We start from the raw sequence: 22,029 nt of genomic DNA on the forward strand, positions 1-22,029 counted from the left end.
TCTATGGACAGCTATTCCTCCTGCTCTTAAGAGAAATAATCTTTTAATAGTTTTCCCGCTCTTAAAGAAATTCATGTATGGGACAGTCCCATGTTATATATTGGCTTCCCTAATAATGGGGGAGTGAGTTGAGGATGTAGGTCTAATTGAATTCCTTTTAATTAAATTGCCATTAATTTTTATAATTATTTTCCTAATTAAGAAAACAGGCATAGTATCTGAAGAGTTTTTGTTTGGCACAATTTGGCATCTTCTTCCTCTGCCTAAGGTTGTGAGGCTTTCTTTTGTCTTCTGTGCTAGATGGGAACAGCTTAGGGAAACCTGTCAAAGAAAAACAAGAATTGAAAGCTTTCTAGACTGATGCTGTCTCACTTTTTCAATAATAACTGTTACTGCACGTTACATAATTAATCACATTGTTAAATTTTTTTTTTTTTTTTTTTGAAATTCTGAAGCCTGAAGTTCTTTCAATGTTAGGAAGATAGTTTATGTACTACAGTCCTGGGACACCAGATAGTGCTGGGATAGTGACAGTGTGATAGTACTAACTACCTCAAGTAAGAAGATGCTGCGTATTTATTGCTGGGCCTCCTATTAGGGAACTGAAATTGTTAAAAAATAATTATTGAACCACTAATGCATTATAATTACCTATTGAAAATCAAGTTTCAAGATAGAATTTAGTTCATAGTGACACACCAGGTGCCAAACATTGGTAAATTACATAGGCTAATATTCTTATCAGACAAAGGAAAACATGAATGTGAATAGATTAAGCCTCATTTTTATATATGTGCATGTTAACAAGATAGCAACTATTCTTGTGGCCAAATCTAAAAAATGTTGGTACATCATATTAGGATAATGGTTTTTATCCCGAGAATCATCCACACCTCAAAAATGTAGGTCTTTGTGTTCCCATTTCATGAAAACTGAATTTTAGAAGTGTATGTCAGGTGTAAAGGAGTATCTGTAAGTAATCCTTAAGCACACACTGTGAAGTACAGTCATCCCTGCAATAAAACTCAGCAGCTGCACTGTAGATCATATGCAGTGGCAAAGAATGATAGAAATAGAAGATGAAAACATTCCTTATTTTTGGTGACTCTCTCTTCATGAGATGAAAATTCTAAACTTCAAGCAGAAAGAAAGAAATTACTTGAAACACAAAGATTTTCCCCACTTCTTACCCTGTGCTTATATCTAGCACACCTTGAGAGGCAAGGAAAATAAAATATTACAATTTCATCAAGTTTCTCACATCAGCATTAAGAGCTTTGCAGTTGTTTCATAGCAATAATATAACTAAGAACTCATGGTTCAGGATTCACTAGTTTCCTGGGCAAGTTTTGAAGGGTGATATTGTTTCTCAGTAATAGTAGAGAGCAATTTCATCCACCTTTTTTTTTTCGTATCCACACATTGTGGAAGCAGACACACATAGCTAAAACCTTTCAAAGTTTTACAATAATAATTGGCACCTGCTCACATCACTGCCATTAAATATAGAAACTGAATTACATTTTCCAAAACAAGATTCCTTGCATGAAGAAAATTGAGGGGAAAAACTAATCTTCTTTTGCCTGTACAGTTAAGCAAGAAAACCAAATTAATTTTGTCAGGTCTGTGTGGTCTTGTACTGATCTTCCTGTATTATGCCTGTAAAGCCACCTGAAGAGGCCAGGCACAGATTTAGTGTCTCTGGGCAAAGCCAACTTCTTCCATACAAACTTCTCAACTTGTCCAGGTGAAGTTAGTGATTGAAAAACAAAACCAGAACTTGGGCAGCAGTAATTCCAGGGCAAGGAGTAGGGCAAGAGGAGAGGAAAATGGAAGATAATGGCAAGTGGCAGAAGAAGGTGCAGGGAAAAGTGGATGAGATGAATAATGAAGATGTTGATTAGCAAATTTTGTATAAATATTTTGTTTCTGTCTCTGTGAAGACCAGACCAGACTTTCTTCAAATATTCCTGAAGTCCAGCAGTGTCTCTCCAGTTCAGCAAGACTGCACCACTTCTAGGTCACAGCTGTTCTCCAAGTCATTGGTCTTCACCTGCACTTAGTTACTTGGATCTGAAATAACGATTTTGTCCCTCAAACCAATTAGGAATTAGGTTCATGAGGAGATGCTAGCAAAAAGCATTAAACAGTGCATAGTAAGCAGGCTGTGGTGGTCATATGAAGTAAGTGGATCAAATTGTTCATCTCTCCATGAAAGGTGAGAAATGTCTGTGGTTTTATGACAGTGATGCCAATTAAATATCAATTGACAGTTAAAAGAGCATTTACTGAGACTTAATAGGAAAGATGATGTGTCATCTAGTTAAAATATAATTAGATTTTTATACATAAAAATTGTAACGAATATTTAAACTTTTAATTGGATTTTTAGAAGCTGGCTATATTATGTTAATAATTGTGACAACTAATAGAATATCTAAGTAAATGTCAGTATTCTTATTAATTGATATTTAATTTTCTGTAGGCTGCCTTGGCAAATGTTAATTAAGTGACAGAAAATTCCTTACAAATTTTAACATATTAATAACCTTAAATTATGCCTTTATTGCTCACATAATTGGAAGTTAACTACACAGCTACATACTTTCTCTCTATCCTTTACACAGAGTTCAGGAGGATGAGGTTTCTTATAGGCCAATAAACTTACCTGCTTTTTAGCTACACAAAAGAAAAGTGAAGGCTAATCCTATGTAATTGTGTGGTGTAGAACTTATTAATGTCTGAGGAACTCCTACTTCCAGCCAAATGAATTTGAACAAGATACAGTGTATATTTTTCATTATTTCCAGAATATATATGGTACAAGTTCATTAACCAGGGCTGTAATGTCTGGGATTCAGAAACACAGTAATGTAAGTTAGAATACTTATATTCTTGATAATTAAAATCTTGCAGTTGTTTTTGATGAGTAAACACTGCCATTAACTGGTTGTAGCATTTTTAATTTAAATCATTCAGTAAAAGAGAAGAAAATTTAGGTCAGCATGACCAAATGTTTTGCCTTTTGTCAAAACACAGCATGTATTTATTACTTTCAGAAATGAAATTTCTGTGAAACTTTTTATCTCAGTACAGAAGGTACTTCCAATCTCCTGACAAAGCAAGTTCTTCACAGGCAAGGCTCAATACTAGCCAAAAATGCAAGCAAGTCCAGGACTATTTTTCCTCCTGCTGCCCAGATTTTTTTCAGGATCCTTACAGAGATACTTGAGATTCCACATCTAAAATGCAATTAGGATCATGAACTTCTGGTGCTGTGTATTGGTTAGATGTTTTGGAACTTACCAATTATGGTGTATTCATTTTAAGTTGTCTTACTTGCAAAGGGGAGAGATTTACAAATACTGATTTATATCTGAGTCTCTTATGTGTCTACATATTATTTTCTTTAATTAAAGGATGGGATGCAGGCAAGGAGCTATCAAAGATGTAGACTTAATTTTTTTGGGGTAATTTTTTTTTAACTTTCACTGTGTGAAGGCGAAGGCCAGTCATATCTCAGTAATTTACACAAAGCATTTCAGCACCTGTGGTTTGATCCTCTCTTCCCAGAGATTCTGTGCCAGAGTAAGCTGGGATATTCTACGAACAATGGTCAGTCTATAGAGAAAATAGCTGCTGTCTTAGCTGCTCTCTGTGGAGTTCAGTGTGCTGGGCATGTATACTCTTTTCTCATAAATACTTGAAAATATTGAAGAAACTTTGTCATATGAGTGAAAGCATTGCCATCTTGTTAGGAAATTCAGCAGAAGGAGTATCATTTGTCTGGAAAGAGCAGACTGCCAGAAAAATCACTTGGGTGCAGTTATTTTAATCCACACACCATCCCTTCTCTATGTGGCTGTTTGCATATCTTGTATTTTCCTTCCCGATAAATCACTTCTCCTTTCATTTCTAGCTCAAATAACTTTCTTCCACTCAGAAAGAATGAATATTAAATGTATTCTTATACTATTCTTTTTTTTTCATCTCTGCCATAGTAATTACATTGCTATTGATTACATGTATAAAACTTTACTGAACCAGGCTTCTGCTGCCTTATTTCTTCGAGATGACACTTTGGAATTCAAATCTGAGTTCTTGTAGGTAAGACATACTGTCCAAAGTTGGGGGAAAGTTATCTCTAGGGATACAGATGCAGCTGAAAGTCTGTTCTGCTGTCTTCTAACTGCATCCCGATTGTCATTGATGTAAAGTGATTTACTATGTGTGACAAGGCATGATTTGTGTGATAACATTATCTTATTATTTAATTTTCTTTCAACTTCCAGCCTAATATCTGTGTATTTTATTTATAATTGTTCCGTTATATATTGTCATGTGACTTTTTGTAATCTGAATAATTTTGGCTAGTCAGCTTTCTTATATTCCAGATTAATGATGGTGAACACTGTTTCTTGACCTGTGTAATTTATTCTCATGTTTAATTGACTATATTTTTCTACATGTCAACCCATATTTTAGAAATAATACATGGCAAACTCTGTTTGCGTGAATATGAAAAGGTAGGGTTCGAGATGTTTGTACATGATTTTTCTAATTGGGCTGTTCAGATAAAAATGTGCGTGGTATTTATATGGAGATAATTTGTAATGTCACAATGTGCATTGCATATGTTGATACCAAACATTTTTGTGCCTTATTTTGTTAATTAAGAATGAAGCAGAAAATCAGAGATTTCTTGGTCATGATGGACTGTAGGGGATTCAAAGCATGCTCAAGTGATAACTCTCTGACCTTAAGGAATGTTTCCTCCTGTTAGAAATATTCTTAAGAATTTTCACTACCGCTGAGATCTTTGCATCTTTTATATCAATGTAAAAACGTTGATGGACAGTGAAAAAAAATTTTTACATACAAATACTCATATGAGGAAACACACTTTTATTTGATATGAATCTTGTAGGGCAAAGGTGATTATTGCAGGGACTGCAACTTTAAACAGGTTAAGATTTGTGTCTGTGTTCTGTCACATGACAACACAAGTGATAGCCATTTAACTCAGTAGTGCTACGAGCTGTCTTGCATATGTATATTTTAAATAATTTTTGTAACATAATTGTGTAACCAATGTGAAAAACTAAAACAAAAATATGTTTTAGTGATACATTCTTAAGGACATATTTTAAATAATACTCGGTTTATGGGATAATCACTACCTTGCTTCAGGACAAAATTTCAAATTACTTATTTGTATAAAAAATGGTATTGAAATTTTCATGTTTTATTAAAATTAATATATCCCCCAAGAAACAAGATTATATTAGTTTTATTTTCAGATGGAGTAGTTCCAGATGTGCAAAATCCAATATTTAGGCTTTTTTTTAGCTCTGACCTCCAGATAATTTCTAGCAAGAAATTTTAATTGTTCAGTTTAAGTAATTTTTGCAGAAGATAATTTTGAGGACAATGAAACCATAGGCAAAATGCATAGAATATTTATCCTTATATAATTTATCTTTACACTATAAGAGTTTAAATATATTTGCAGTGTTAATCTGGTTGCATATAAATCAGCTCTGAGTAATAAAACGATCCTTAAATTTGAAAAAGCTTGTAAACAAATCTTTTATTTTGACTCTGCCTGGTGTTAATGAGTTCTTAAGGACATGGTTTCTTGAGTTTGGGTACTTTGATTTTTTTTCTAGTCATAGGAAATATTAGTGTAAGAACTGATGTGTTATTTTGTAAGAAGATTTTTAAAGACCATATCTGTGTGATATTTTTTTCTCCCTAAGTCCTCCATTATATGCTTTCAAGAGACTGAAATCTATGTACACACAGTGAACATATACTACTCTGCAATACTCATGTTTTAGAGTCCAAAATCGGGAAGGCTTTCAACATAATTCAATTGTCTTCTGTGCCAATTTGCATTGCCAGTGGTTTGACTCTACTTTTAACCACATATAAAAATATATATTTAATTATCATGAAGAAAGGCCCTTTGTGTATCTCTTTAAATTTCATATACTAGAATATTGCATCAAGCATATTGCTTTTCCCTGGAATAAATAAGGTAATGTTTTTCATGATCCTGTATACCTTCTGACATTTGAAAAAATTTTTCTTTTCCACAGTGACAGCACCAATTAGTTTGTTATAAACCTGTTTCACTCACAGCTACTTATCAGCATGTTAGCTGGAAATTTTATAAGTATGTAATATGATATTGATTTTTTAAGAAAAAGAAATTACTTCAGTGAATGTAGAGGTCTGATATGCAACAGGTAAGTACTGATCACCATGCTTAGTAGTAGAGTTTAGGTTCCCTCTACTGAGGCACCAGAAAAGTGTCTTGTTAACATGACAGTCATTACTGCCCTACTGAAGAATTTCTAGGGACCAGAAGTGCATGTAAGAAAGTTCTCACTGAAGTGGTTAATCCTCCACTAATCTGAAATGAATGAGACAACATAAGCATCATTGCAGTCAGATGGGTTTTTTTTTTTTTTTTTTTTTTTTGCTCTGCATGAATTTTTCTTATTTTTTAAACTGTTTAAGTAAGAAAGTTCAGAACCTTAGATTTAGCTGTTATAGGGTTTCTTATTTACAGTTGTATATCAAAGGTACAATTTAAACTGAAGATGAGAGTTCTGCAGTTTTGCTATAACTGTAAGAAAGGTAAACTGCTGAAGATAAGGCATGGAAGTAAAAGAGTGTTTTAGTGACGATTCACAGTTGGCAGTGATATAAAGTAAGGAAAAGAAATTGAGAATAGTTTTTGCGATCTGCAATTTTTTAACTTAGAGGAAAATGATGGTATTTTAAAGGTTGTCCTAAATAGGTCTATATTATGTGGAAAATGGGAAACACATATAAAACGGATCTCAGACAAAAGAAAGCCTAAAAAAAGATTGAGCAAAACTATTATTAAATAAAATAAACAATTTTTTTCTGTCAGAACAATAGGAAGCAGAAGCAAAAAAAAAAAAAAAATAGAAAACTGGGTAAGAGAAGTTGTTGCTGATATTAATAAAGTGATATTTATTCTGTTGATTTTAGGAACTCATACTAGACCTGCTAGGGCAAAATTCGAGCATAAATATTTCTGATAAGAAAGTTTAAACATTTCACGAAGACCAGAGGAGTGAATACATTCTTCCTCCTTGCAAACTTATCCAAATTCATCAGTTGCCCACTGAGACCAATAGAGAAGCATCCTTTCTAATTATGGACTCTGGATTATGACCTGATTGAAATAAAATATTCAACTCAGTAAAATGAGAGGCGGGCTCGGGATCCCAGACACCCCAGCAGATGGGAATAGGTCCCTGTCCCAGTGGGGTAGATGTTCACAGGTCCCAGGTCAGTGGCTGCTCTCACAAGCAGAGGCTCACCCCACGGCAGAAGCAGCAGCTCCGGGCTGGGCTCTGGCAGCAGCAGAGAATTCCCTTCCCCAAGCAGCAGCTCCGACCGACCTCCTCTGAAGCCCAGAGAGAGAGAAAGAGAGAGAGAGAGCAAACCAGCTGCCCCAACCCTGTCCTTTACCCTTTACCTGCCCAATTCTCGCAGTGCCTCTGCCCCTCGGAGAGAAACTCCCAGGTAAGAGAAGAGCAGCCAGATGCCCTCCTCCCCTGAGCTTGGCCACTTCTTTTGTTTTCCTTAGGTACCCAGTCATTAGTGTTTCTGAGCAGCTCATGGGAAAAAATTCCCTAAGTAAAAAGGAACAAAGTGAAAGAAACTTAACCCCCCAAGACTCATTTAAACTGCAGGAATAAGTGCGTTACAAAATATGAAATGCGGATTGATGTTGCGGAATTTTTGGAAGTAAAGTACCTTCTCTTTTTCCAGCCTTAATGACAACGAGATTGTCCCATTTCAGAATACAATATCCTCACACCTGCTTAGGTAACAGAGATTTATTGAACAATTCACAACATCTGCTCTACCCTTGAAATAGAAATTATTTCATACTCACTGCCCTCCTTTATAGGTGTGAGCTGAATTTTTTCTCTAAACCACCATAATACCGCCTGAAATACGACCATCCACTGGTCAAACTTTACTGTATTACCTCCATTCTTTAAATAAGAATCTTCTAGGTATTCTTTCTCCTCTAGTTTTCCTCTCTGTCTTGACTATACTACGATTTTCTTTTCCTCTCTCCCCTACACTCTTTTTGTGGGGAGTCCTCTTTACTGTTCATTTACAACAGATAGTTAAAATAATGTGTGCATTGGGTAGTATGACTGTTAGTTGTTAGAAACTGGGATGTGCTTTTGCTCACAGTTTATGCTGCAAAAATGGTATAGGAATTTTTGAAAAATAAACCCCCTTATATTCCAGTTGGAATTAGCAGAACTGTTTTCCCGCCTGGGGCCTTTCTGCCCTGAAACTCCCATTCTTTACTAGAAATTTTGGCCTGCCTCCAGGAGATGGCACAGCCACATGGTGCAGGACAGTTTTACTTAATTTGCATCCTAAGGAGCATGTGAGAGAATATGTTAATGGGGCCTAATAAGTGTCTCACCTACTTGGTCAGAATTTATAGTTGACAAAAGTGGTAGAATCAACGCTTTGATCCTCCTACAGAGTATTTAGGCAGTAGTCAAGGCCCTCTGTCCTCTGTCAGGGGTCTTTGCAAGCACCCTTATCTCCTTAAGGACCCAGACTTCCACCAAGGGTTGTTTTCCAGGTGAGTGGAGTGTGGCTGATACAGAGGCATGGTGCTTTGTGTGCTTCATTGAAGCAGCACCAGTGCCTGAGGTCTCTGCTTCACTCCAGGCACTTAGGCACTGCACCTTGCTTGAGGCTGGTGCAAGATAAGAAAGAGATCCAGTTCATGTTTTTCTCAACCAGTCTCATCAGTTCTTCACCATCTTTAATCTTCACTGTACAATTCTGGTCGTTTATAGCCACTGTACAGCAAAAGGAGACAATTATTCCTGTACTTCTGTGCCTGACTAATATTTTGTTTTATTAGAAAGCACTTGTTGTAAATGCAAATTGGAAGTGTCTTTTCCACCATTTTCCTGCCCACGGGGAAACCAGATCCATCTCATTTTATTACCAATTACAACACCTAATTCTTTTTTGTGTTCTGGGTGGGGGGAAGGTCGACCACAGTTTCCAGTATTATGTACGCACAACACTCTGCAGACTGGATACTTTCCCTGTGGCATCAAAAATAGCTTAAACTAGTTGTTTCAATTGTTAGCATCCTTTAATTTTTCTCATCACTGTTGGATGTACTGACATATATCTGGTTTTGCAAAGGACTGTTGACTTAAGAAACTTTCCATCTTGTTTTTCTGTATTTATTTTTTATCCTCCCACAAATAAATTTGGCCCCTAATTGACCTATGTTTAGACATATATAATCTTTTCACCAAGGAAAGATTACTTGACACCAGCTCAGAATTGTGTTTGCCTTTCCTCTCTTCTTTTACCAAAATGGTACAATCTGGCACTATATTTCATTCCTTGAAAGACTGGAAAAGGGTGGGAATTTTCAGGGAGCAGAGAGAAATGATTAGTAGCTGAAAGAAAATCCTGAATAGCATTGTTATCTCTTTGTCCAAAAAGAAACTTTATTATGTCAGTCACACAAATCACTGGCTTAGAAACTTCTCTTTTCCTATCTCATTCCTTAAAAAAACATAAATTTAGAAGGTTTTCTATTATTGGTTCTGCTGCACAAAGAGCTAGAACAAAAGTCAACAGGACCCAAACCAAAATGCTTTATTGAATAATAAAAGGATGAAATAATATATTTTTATCTGTTCAAGAAATTTCTCTATAATGGCTTTCTGGGCCCCAGTGCTCTAATACACTTTATAAGGCTACTAATGGCTTTCTAATTTCATAATCTGCAATACTAGAGGTTTAAATCTATTTACTTGAATTTCATGACATGTCAGGGGCAAAAGGATGTATTTAGTAGTTTCATGTTACATGTTTCTATTAGATTAGAGGGTGCCCAAATGTCTTCATCAGGAGCTCACATTGCAAGTTCTCAAGGTGGGAATGGAAAGAAAGGAAAGGTTACTTTATTATTCATTTCAATTTTTAAATTAAAAAAAACAGATCCTTTTGGAACTTTTAAATTGCAACATATCTTGCATTGTTTTCAGTCCAAATTCTTCAATTCTTCTTTCAGGAGGCTGCAGCTTGCCTATGTAGTATTGAACTTTTCCCCTTCCGAGAAGTTCCCAAAACTTCCCAGAACTTCTCAGAACTTCCCTTCCCAGAACTTCCCTTCCCAGAACTTCCCTTCTTTTTTTTTTTTTTTTTTTTTTAAATTCTCAGAAGGTACAGTTCTGATTAAACAATTTGAACATATGTGAATATTTAGGGAGGGGAGAAAACATGTTAATAACTTCCCTCTAATCTTCCTGAATGTTTTCCCATCTCAGTGCAGAGTAAATTACAGTTCTTTCTGAGAGGAGAAATTTTGAACAGGAATGGGAAGGAAATAGTTTGAAATGCACTGTGTCTCACCTGTCACAAAAAAAGATATTTTACAAGCCTTGGATGTATGAATGGATCTTTAAATCAAAATCAGATGGGAGTTTTAGGTCCAGAGATTTCCAACTTGGCTGTTTTATAAACAGAGTCCACAAAAAGAGGAAAAGGTTGAGATTAGTGATTGATGCAAAATCGTCTATAAAACTGGATTTTTTCAACCTTTAGAGACCTGCAGATTTGACAATGACTCTTGCTTATTCTTCATTGAAGAAATGCAACAGAACATTTTACCCTGTGGAGACACTGGAATAGGAGGAAACATGTGGTGTTCCCTTGTTAGAGAACAATCTTGAGCTTTCCAGTCAAGATATGACTCTCCAATCCATGCTCTCTCTGTCCAACTTCCTTATGCTGAATGCTCCACCTGATTGCAAAAAAAGACACCTTTCTCCAATGTTTCTGACTTGGAAGAGCAGAACTAGATATCTCTTCCTCCCACTTTGAAATTAATAGTTCAGTAAAAGTATTTGATGGGCACCATAATGTGAATGTAAAATTTGTCATTTTTGCTGATGAAAACTAAAAATTGTCCTAAAGACTCTCTTCTGAATTTACATATAAAATATATTAAATGAACCGTGAAAAGTAGTGATACAGAGTTTTCACGTATCTGATCTGCTGCCATGAGGGAGCAGGGGTTCACAGTAAATTTAGATTATACTCAGAAAATTTTCAACTAATCTGAATGTCCTAGCGGAAGATTCAAAGCTGTTATTGCACTCTCCAGGAGAAAGCGAGTTGAAATAACACGTTTCTGTTGTGATTGCAAGGGCCAGTAGAGGTTCTAGCATTCTACTAAATCAATTTCTCTCAGAACAAGAGGACACAAATCTATCAGATCCAAACCTTGGCTGGGACTCTGCATTTTTTTGACCTTTGTTCAAATTAAATTGATGCTATTCTGAAGCACACCATAAACCTTTAGAAGTTAAGAAGTTCAAAGGCTTCTTTGAACCTATTTATGTTTCAGTTTAATGATTCATATGTCATTTCTTTGCTCTAAATTCTGTATCCTGATGCAGAGCATCATATAATAAATCATGCTTGTGCCCTGTAGTAGTATTTCACATAGTGCTTAAAACCATTAAAATACCTGATACATATCTCCTGTACTAAAGTCATTCAGGAGAATGAATCTTAGTTGCAAACTATAAAATATGGGTTTAGTCCTTGTGAGTTCAAAAAAAATATATACTCTTGCATCCTGAGCACTATATGACATAGCAGTAGTGTCCGTAATCATCTCTAGTTTTACAGGATTACATGTATGTGTTAAATTGTTGTCTTTTCAGAAAAAAGACTTAATGAAATGTTAGCCATGAGTGCATACAGTAGCTGCAGTAAAGAAAAAATAGAGATTTGCCTAAAAATAGTATCAGCTTATTCATCCTTTCAATATACTGAACAATTGCTGCTGAAAGCTAGAGGAAATGTTGCAGTAAATTTTAATAGTAGTCTTTTCTACACCTTCATTAAAATTGCATCTAACATTCCTAATTTTATTATTTCCTATTTTAGGATGCTGACTTAATGACTTTAGTTCCTTTATTTATTTGTGATGAGGAAAAAATCCATGTTTAATTAAAGAAGCATAAAAGGGAAGATAATGCCCTCAGGTAGCCTAAGTGGTATTTATCACTGCTTGTGCTCTAATTTGAGGGTTTTTGCACTTACATAACATCCGTTTTTAAACAGCACAAATTGATAGAGTTGTATTGAAATTAGTGGACCTACACTGGGTAAAATAGCTTTCAACATAGTTTATTTGATTTGTTTGGTCTGGGCATGAAGTGCAGCACAGGATAGTGATTTCTGGACCCCCACCCCCCAGTGTCTCTCAGAGGAGGATTTTCTTTGTAAGGGCTTTCTATCTACACACTTTTCTTGGGCTGCTCGGTTGAATTTGACAGGGAGACACCTAAAGGCTGTCTCAGAGGTCTTTTGGGAACATCTATTATTAACTGCATCACCCCTTCTTTTAACAGTTAGGAAAGTGTGTTTGTCTTCTTTATCTTTTTTGTACTTTTAAATAATACTATTTTCCCCCTCTTTTGTGTTTTGTTGATAATTGTAAAGGTTATTTGTACTTTCAGATATCTTTTCTAACTGTAGATGGAAAATATGGCTATGCAAAGGAATAGGCTTGAGATGAAGTCTGCTCACTGTATTTGTCTGCCATGGCTTACATATGTGAACATGTTCTATAGGATATGTGATGAAAACCCTTAATGGGGATCATTGAAATAAAATAGAGCAATGCTTCTCCCATGTTTTAGTGCAGATCAGGACTAATCTGCTGGGGTAAATGAAAGCTGGTAGATAACAGGTGCTGACATTAGCAAGCTTTTTATTCCTTTAGTGTCAGAGTGACTGTAATGCTGTTCCTATTTAAAAACATTGTGGTAGAAGGAGACAGAATTTTCTGCACTGTTACTTTAAAAAGCCCCTCACGATTCGGATGTTTGCCCAGTTACATTGAAATTATCTCTAACATCTGATCCTGCTTTCTTTCCAAACTAACAGTTTCCTGGAAGGAAAACACTCAGCTCATTTCTAGTGGATCTTTGATGCTTTATACAGATAAGACCTGAAATTAAAAGCTGATCTGTGCCATTTGTTTCTGTCATTAAAACTTTTGCCAAGGAGTCACTAAAGTGTCAGAAGCTTTTTGATACCACTCCAAATTAATATCCTAGGCACAGCAAGAATAACCAGGTAAGGAGAGCATCCATACGCTGTTTTAACTCTTGCACTGAAGGTCAAGAAGGCTGCAGTGACCAACTTTGTTTTTGTTTCACATAGAAGAGTAAAGAGAACACATAAATGAGTGTGACAAATAATACTTGTGCATGGATTATGTTTCATTCTTTCCTCCTCTTCTGCATATTTTAAACAGCTAAGTTCAAAACCTTCAAGCTTATACTGGAAGACTTCTTCCTTAGGCAGGGTAAATGCTTCTGAAATAAAGGTGAAGCACCATTTCTTTTCTCACATTTTACATTGCTGTACAAGAGCAGCTGTGTGGCATTTGTTGTACTAGAGAGAATTACTGCACAAAATAGTTAAAAGGAGAGCCCTAGAGAAAATTTGATGTTTGCTTGTCATAGTTGTCTTTTTTTGCCTCCTCTCACTAGTGTAAGAGTGTTACATTTTTAGTTATGCATGTGATTATCAGGTGTCTCCACAAAGAATACTTTGACTGAAGAAGTCTGAGCACTTTTAAATAATCTAGATCTCTTTTTTCTCTCCTTTTTTAAGGTAGCTTGGGTCTAGATCCATTTGACATGTCTACATATAAGCATTGCTGCTGCTGATCATCCATTGTTACTTTAGAGCTTCCTAGCCCAATTACAAGGTAATTCTTAGGTGGTCTTCTGAATTTTTTCTAATAAATTCTCCATTAGCTAAGGGCAAAACTAAAGGCAACAGCGTTGAAACCCTCTTCAAATGATTTACCATTCTTTAATGCTCTTTTCCATATACTGAAGAATATGGATTAAATATGTTTGCTGCCTCGAAATGAAATGGCCTCCAATGATTAATACATGAATGCAAATAGTCAAGAGAGATTGATGCAGGTTTAGCAACAGTGCAGGCAAAACAAGTAACTTATGAGTGATGATTCCACCTTTTCCCCAAAGAAATGGAAATAGTTTTAAATGGTTCAACAGGCGGCATTTGGAGTAACACATTAAAGCTGTTTGCAACTCGGCCATCTAATCATTAATATTGCATTTCCTTGCTTTACTGGTGTGACTGACTATCATTCTAAAAGGGGCCAAAGTATGAGTGGAAGAGTGTCTCATTGTAGCAATAAATGAAGAACAAACAAACTACGATGAGATGAATTCAAGGACTTTGTTTTGGATATTAAACTCATCTGCCGTAGCTGAAAAATTTCCTCTTGTTTACATCCCAGTGAATGAATGAGTAGCTCTGCCCTACACACTTTGCATTCCAAGATTCTCTGAGCATTTTATTCTGATTTTACTAGCAAACAGTAAGGGTTGAAAAAATAATGTTATTAATTAATTGCTTATTTTCAAATGCTGCTCTACAGAAAACTCCTTTTCGATCTTACTTTTAAATTATTTTATTTACTGAACAGCTTTTTTTAAGTTACCTAATTCCTTGTTCAGAATTCGAGTACCATCGCTATAAAACTAATGTGTTTTTTAAATGATTCACTGCTCAAAAATTTCAATCCAAATACAGTTTTCCCTCAGATTCATCGGAAAATCTGTATTATAGGGTTTTCATGCTATTAAACCTTTGTGTTTCTTATGATAAATTTAACTGGTCATAAGTATTATATTGCTATTACTTTCCAGAAATACACTCTGAATTTCTTCAGTGAATTAATATCTAATGTGTGTGATTTTTCACAAAATATTTTTTTGTTTTGCGAAAGAGAGACTTCAGTGAAAATAGAATTCACTCTCCATGACACAACTTTATGCACCAACCTGAGAGAGCCGACTGGAGACATCAGGATTGGAGACAGCCTGAGATGCAGTGGTTGTGGTTGGTAGAGGTTGTGATTTGCAGCCTTGAGGGATATGGATCAGGTAAGGAGTAAGGCTAGGCCCCTAACTTCCAGACTTCCTGCTCTTCAGGGAAAGAGCCAGTGGAATTCCCTGGAAGACTGCCATCAGAGACAAGGGAGTGGAGCAGAGCTGGCAGATTTTAAGGAAGTCTTCCACAGAGTGCAACAGCAATCCCCAAGGGCAAAAAATCATTGAAGGAATGCAAAATTCTATTGCATATTTCAATTTTGCTGAATTATTTTGTTTTAGTCATCTAATAAAAGAAAAAAATACCTAGTCGTGTAATAGTGATATAATCTGATAAAACACTAGAGTATTTCTTTAAAAATATTTTCATTTAAGTGTAAATATGCTTTGAAAACTTGATTGCCTTTGTCTGTATTTTAAAGTAAGATGTTTTAAAACAATAAGTTTTTAAAAGCCAAGAAAAAAAAATTTATAGCAATGATATATATGTGTACTTGACACTATGTGACCATTTGCACATTTTTTAACCCCTTTTTCATTATATTCGACATTTTTCATCTAACTAATTTTGAGAAATTTTTGTACAATACTTCTGTGACCAGCTGAGAATGAGAGGCAGTCCATTTCATGTGGGATGAGGGGAGAAAAAATATGGCTGATTTAACTTTAATCAGGTTAAACAAGAATCACTGACCAGTTCAAATCTGAAGTGCCCTATAGATAACCAGGGCCAGTTTTATCTGTATCAGTTTTCCAGTTCAGTACATTATTTAACCAGGGCAGGACAGGGGAACCAGAAAGCATTTTCATGCATCACTTCACCCAGACTGTTCTGTTGTCAAGCACTGTTGAAAATTACAAGGAATTGTCATAAAACGAAATCTGGTTTATAGTGGATGCTTACTTGCCTTTTACCTGAGGATTCTTCTGATACTCTATATCTATGCAGAAAGAGCAAATGCTTCAAAGCAGACAAAACCTATTCCACATTATATCACATCATTGTCATCACATTGTGTCACATCATGGAGAGCTGTAAAAGTTCCTTTATGTAGTCTTATGTGAGGTACAGCAAAAGAAGGTTTCCATGCATTTTGAAAGTAAATCATTGCAAAGTATCCTTCTGAAAAACTACTTTTAACAAAAAAAAGTTTAACTCACTTCAGGTTGTCTGTCTCTTATCATGACTGGAATTTCTATCACTTGCTGCAATTCACTAGTCTTTGGTAGCTGCTGCTATTCAGGCTTAAATATCCTAGGTGAGTTCAGCGTCTTCATATGTATCTGGTTCAGGAAGAGAAAACTTCTAGTATAATTTCCACTACTGTTGAGCAAACCTTGGCCAAGTTTACGTGACAAACGCTGCTGAAATTGTCCTTATCAAAATAAGTGCTAGAGAATGGGTAGGATCTAACGTGGATATCCACATAGAATTCATTAACTCATCAGTTTTTTAAAAGGTTCCATAAACTGCTACATTTACTGCAATAGACTGTTCTCAAACTTCCTGCATATCTGTTTTATGTGCTGCTCTCTCTAGACTGGTAAAATACAAGGTCAATGTCTTTTTAATCCTGAGGCTCACTTGGTATGTTCACTGAAATGTTTAACAGTGTGTTGCTTGCTAAGTATTAATTCCTATTAAGAGAATAATTGGTTGTTTTCTTTCCTGTTCTCAAATGGCTGCATTGAAACTGACATGCCCCATCTTGAAAGTAGCCTTAACCTCCCTGAAATGCAGCTTTGTGCACGGGGCTGGGGGCTGTGATAGAGACCAGTTGTTCAAAATTCTGGAGTGATTTTGAATTCCTGAAGGCTCATTCATTAAAAACAAACAAACAAACAAAAAAACAAACCCAAAACCCAAACAAAAACCAAAACCCAAACAAACAAACAAAAAACCCCAAAACCAACTAAACAAAAAACAACAAAAACAAGAAAAAGAAAATCAACCAAAAAACCCCAAACAAACCAAACCAAAACAAAACCAGCAAGTGGAGGTAAAATAGTATTATCTAGTATTATCTTAAATGAAGTAATAATGAGCTGGGTCTTGGCTTTAGTTTTCCTTTCCTTTTTTCAAATGCCATTTTATGTCTTAGTCTTATGGATATAAGAAAAATGAATGTTAACAGGAGGAGGAAACTTCAGTGAGCTTGGCCAGATGCATGAGTTTGATGTTTAGTGGCAGATATTTGGGGCAATCCTATTTAACCTGGGAAGAAGAAATGAACAGCTTAACAGTTGAGTTTTTATATAGTAGTAGTATTTGTTGTTAGGCTTACACTCAATATTTAGACCTATTAAATAGTCAGTGATATTTGTATTATCTAGAGGTAATACAGCATAATTTGATAAAGTCTGAATATTGTAGCCTTATCAGCATGCAGGCAGATAAACTGCACAAGCACAAAGGCTGCCTGGGAATAAGAGGCACTTGTTTTGCTCCATGTGATTGGTAAATCCACCAAAAGAAAATTTTATGAACAGGTAACACCAAAGTAAGCAAATAAGGCAACATATGTGGAAATGTAACATTAGCTCTTCTTGAAAAGCAGCCCCAACCTCAATCAGTGAAGAAAAAAAATCACTTCAGCTGTAATATGGGCTATCAAGATTTTCTGCCATGTAGTGCTTTGATGTAGTCATGTCAGATGCAGAACAAACTCTGTTAATATTCTGTTCAGTTATTTTTTCATAGTTTTAAATTTAATTTCTGACTAGATCTGAAAACCTTTAATCATTTACATCTAATTCACAACAGTTTTGTACAGAAGAAACAAAACAAAACAAGACCCTAATCAAACAAAGCAAAAAACAAACAACAAAAATACCAACAACAACAACAACAAAAAAGCCAAAATAACCACACAGCCCCAATCATACTACACACCACTGACCTCTTATTAATGCTGGTGTACAACTGTGTGATCAGGTGGATGGCAATCATATTTTTGGTCTGGCCCAAAAAACATACAGACAGAGCAGTGTCATTCTGTAGCTGCTACTTCACTTAAAATTCACACTACTATCACACAGTACCAGCTCAAGACAGAGTCAGAGAAGGCACACTAAATAGTGATCTGACTTTGTAATTGTACCTGCAGTGTAAAAATATATGAGTGTGAATGGTTGTTTAATTAGTCTTCCTCCCTGTTCTGTCTCTGCAACACAGTGCCACCAGTTACTGCTAAGTACTGTAGTGTTTCTAGGTTTGGCAGCACTGGAATGAAAAAAAGTCACTCAAAATTTAACACATTACTGGAACTTGAGGTTGTCCCTAATGCTCATGAGGGTCTGACTGAGACAGACTTACTTTCTTTCTTCATAGTATCTCATATGGTGCACTGCTTTGAGTTTATGATCAAAACAGCACAGTAATCTAACTTCTGCTGAGCAGCCTTTGCACAGGATCAAGGCATTCACTCTGACCCTCCAGCAAGGTGCTGGGAAGGGGCACATCCAGCACTGCTGACCCAAACTATTCAAAGAGATATCCCATATTTTATGGCATCATGCTCATCGTGAGGGGAGGGTTTTACGTTGGGTAGGTGTCGCTTGGAGACTGGTTGTGCATCAGCTAGCTTGTGAAATGTGGTGAGTGTATTGCCTTGTTATTTGTCTGGTTGAGGTTGGGGTTTTTCTTCATCTTTCCTTTGCATGTTAAAATTTCTTCATCTTGACCACGTTCAAAAAAGAGTTTTTTCTGTTTTGCTCTGTTGTCTCCCTTGTCTTGCTAAGTGTGGGGTAGGAATGACCAGCTGTGTGGTGCTTAGTTCTTGGCTGGCGTCCACTCACCACACATGATGAGTACAAATTGTTTGCTCTGGAATTAAGAAAGTTAAAACAAATTTTTGTACAACATTTTTAAGCATTTTTCAGCCTTAGAGAACATGAGAGGGAAAATGAGCGCTGTAACCTCCCCAAACACAAGACTTAACAATAGAAATTTTCAAAGGACAGAGAATTTCTCTCGGAAAGGGATTTTTTCTCCCTCTATCATCACTAGTCATAGGCAGTAGTAGTTATAAGCAAAACTGTATTAAACCTCAAGATTCTTACTAATGCATTATTTCTAAGAAAAGTTGCTGGTTTTATATTATATGAGGCTACATAGAAAGTTTTAAATAATTTTTATCATTCTCTATAAACTGAGCAGCCCATTCAGACCTTTGTTTTTGACAATGTCCATAAATATGGTAATTTTAGCATTTCCCACTTCTTTCCCCCCCAGAAATGATCCTCTCAGTGGGCTTACCACTTCTGACATTTTCCTTCATTTTGCAGAGATAAGTAGAAACTTGAATGTGCCTTCCCCGAGCCCCTTGTGACAAGAATTCATAATATTGATTGCCAAAAATTATCGGCTGCAAGTAATTTTTTCTAACAAAGCTGCTCTGTGGCTTCCTCAAGACAATATAGTACCCTTTATGTCACAGCGAAGAACTTAAGTATGTAAAGAGGAAGAAGCCCAAAGTATAATTAGTATTTAAAAAGCAAGATGTCAGGCTCTGCTAAAGAGCTTTTTAGCATCCATATTTTTTTTCTTAAATCACATTTTCCACAGAAGAATGTATTTTGGGGCCTAACTGAGCAACTTTCAACTGATCAGGGCTTCAGTGTTTTACTGCAAAGTTTACTCTGTAGTGAGAACTAAAGAGCTATGTAAGCCTCAGGTCCAAGATGGGGAAAAATGCCATTATTTCTTAAATATCTGATCACATAGAATTATGTATGGTTTCTGCCTTTTTTGAAGAACTCAGAAGCAGAGGGGAAAACCCTAAACGAATAAAGAAGGAAAATACAATTGGAGGAAAATCTGTTACAAGATACAGAAAATAAAGAGAACTGCCTAATAAGCATTTGCAAATGAAAATCCACATTTTAAAATGTTCTGAAGTCTGTGGTAAAACTAAAAGAACTTTTGCAGATACATGTCAACAATGACAACTTTTGTACTTACTGAAGTTACTGAAATTTTAGCTTTGTATTATAGAGCAGGAAATTACAGAGCAGAGATCTTAAATGAGATATCCAAGTTTCTGTACAAGGTCAGAAGTCCTGTAGTAGATTTTGAAGATAAAGCGAAGCTGGTGTTCAGTCCTAGCCTTCAGACATAAAATTAATTCTTCTACTAAAAAATGTGGGGAAAAAGTATCTCTTAAAAAGAGTTTAACCCCTCAACCACCCCTTGTGAAGACGTTGAAGAGGTCTCAGCTCTCTGTCTCCCTGGACTCTGTTGCCCCTCAGGACTGCCTCCCAAAGGAGTCTTTCAATCAGACTCCTAAGCAGGCAAAAGTCTTACCTCTGGAGGTCAAAGGAGGCTGTTCAGCTGCCATCCCTCCTCACTTCTGCAAGAACTTCAGACTTATGTAATTTCATAACCACCTGTGGTCACATCACCCACGAGCCCTTCCCTATTCACAGTACAGCACGTCCTTCCCTAGCTGGATCTCTCATCAGTTGTGGCAGGAAGTAATCTTCTACACACTCCAGGAACCTTACTCTGCACTGTGTTTGATTTCCATCAGACACCTAGTAAGCTGACATCCCCCATGAGAACAAGGTTAAGAGTCATGAGACTCCTCCCAGCTGCTTGTAAAATATATCTACTGTTTCACCTGGACTGGGTCATCTATAACAGGTTCATCCCTTGATAGGTTAATGATCTGGTTCCTGTCCATAAATGTTCAACCCTTTCCTTACCATCATCAAGGTCTAGATAACCAAAGCCCTCCCTAACAAGTAGGACTACCCCACTCATTCTTCAGCTATCTCTTCTGAAGAGTTTATAGCCATGCATTGCATTCTCCAGTCATGTGAGTAATCCTACGATATTTCTGTAGTTCTGACAATATCATAATTTTCTGTCTCCACAATGATTTCCACTATCTCCTGTTCTTGTTGGCGTGGAGACACAATTCAGGTGGGCTACTGACCGTGACACCTCTTTTTGGGGGTGAGATCCTAGTTTCTGAGTAAATGTTCTGAGGTACTTCTTTGGTTCCCAACACACCAACATCCGTGTCTGGCGCACGGATCTCAATCCCCTCCTCCCACTGAGAAGGCTAAGGTGCTGCATGCATTAGTACAGGGACATTACAGATAAGCTCCAGTGCACTCAGGACATTGTGGAGCTTGCTGAAGGACCTCACTAGCACATCCTTTCTTAAAGCTGGCATGTCATCTCCAGGCTCATCTCCAAAAAGCCTGGTTTTATCCCTTTTCCCCTTCAGACCTAGTTTAAAGCTCTTTCAAATACTGCTAATGCTTGTGCAAAGATTCTTTCCCCTTTAGGAAAGGTGAGCACCCCATCTCTTTTCAGCCGGTTTGGTGTAGACTAACCCATGATCAAAAACCCCAAAATTCTGCCAATAACACAAGTCTCAGAGCCAGGTGTTGGTCATCTAGGTCTTTCTGTTTCTTCCAATATTCCCTGCAGTTGGAAGGATAGAGGAAAACAGTGCTTGAGTTCCTGATCCCTCAATGAATTCATCCAACACCTTTGCAAGGCTGGCAGAACAAGCTTGAAATGAACATGCACAATCCTTCTCTCTTTTAAAAACTAGTATTGTTATGAATAATAAATAATTATCATGATAGGTATTAGTTTCTCTTCGATAAAATTGCATTATTTTCTTAATTTTTATTTTCAGAAGCATAAAACTACTCATATTTTTGTATTCTTCAAAAACATGAGAGGCATTGTATAGTGCGTATAAAATAATGTAGGTAGTCCGGGAGGTAGAGATAAAGAATCCAAAACAAAAACAAAGGGCGGAAGTATTCTCTCAGAAAGTGGATGAATTTTTATTTAGCTGTTTCTAAATTGTTCGCTTTTAAGCACAGATGCAATGTGGAAAATGTCATTAGAAAGGTGAATATTTTGAGTGTCTTGGAAATAACAATTGACAGTGAAAATTATTTTGCATAGCAGCCACACCCTGGCAGTTTTAACCTTAAAAATATTTCCTTGATGTAAAAGTAAAAAGACTGAAAGTGAGTTGAGGCTTTCAAACTGTGC

The sequence above is a fragment of the Sturnus vulgaris genome, chromosome Z, assembly GCF_052056855.1.
Source record: "Sturnus vulgaris isolate bStuVul1 chromosome Z, bStuVul1.hap1, whole genome shotgun sequence".
Taxonomy (NCBI): domain Eukaryota; kingdom Metazoa; phylum Chordata; class Aves; order Passeriformes; family Sturnidae; genus Sturnus; species Sturnus vulgaris.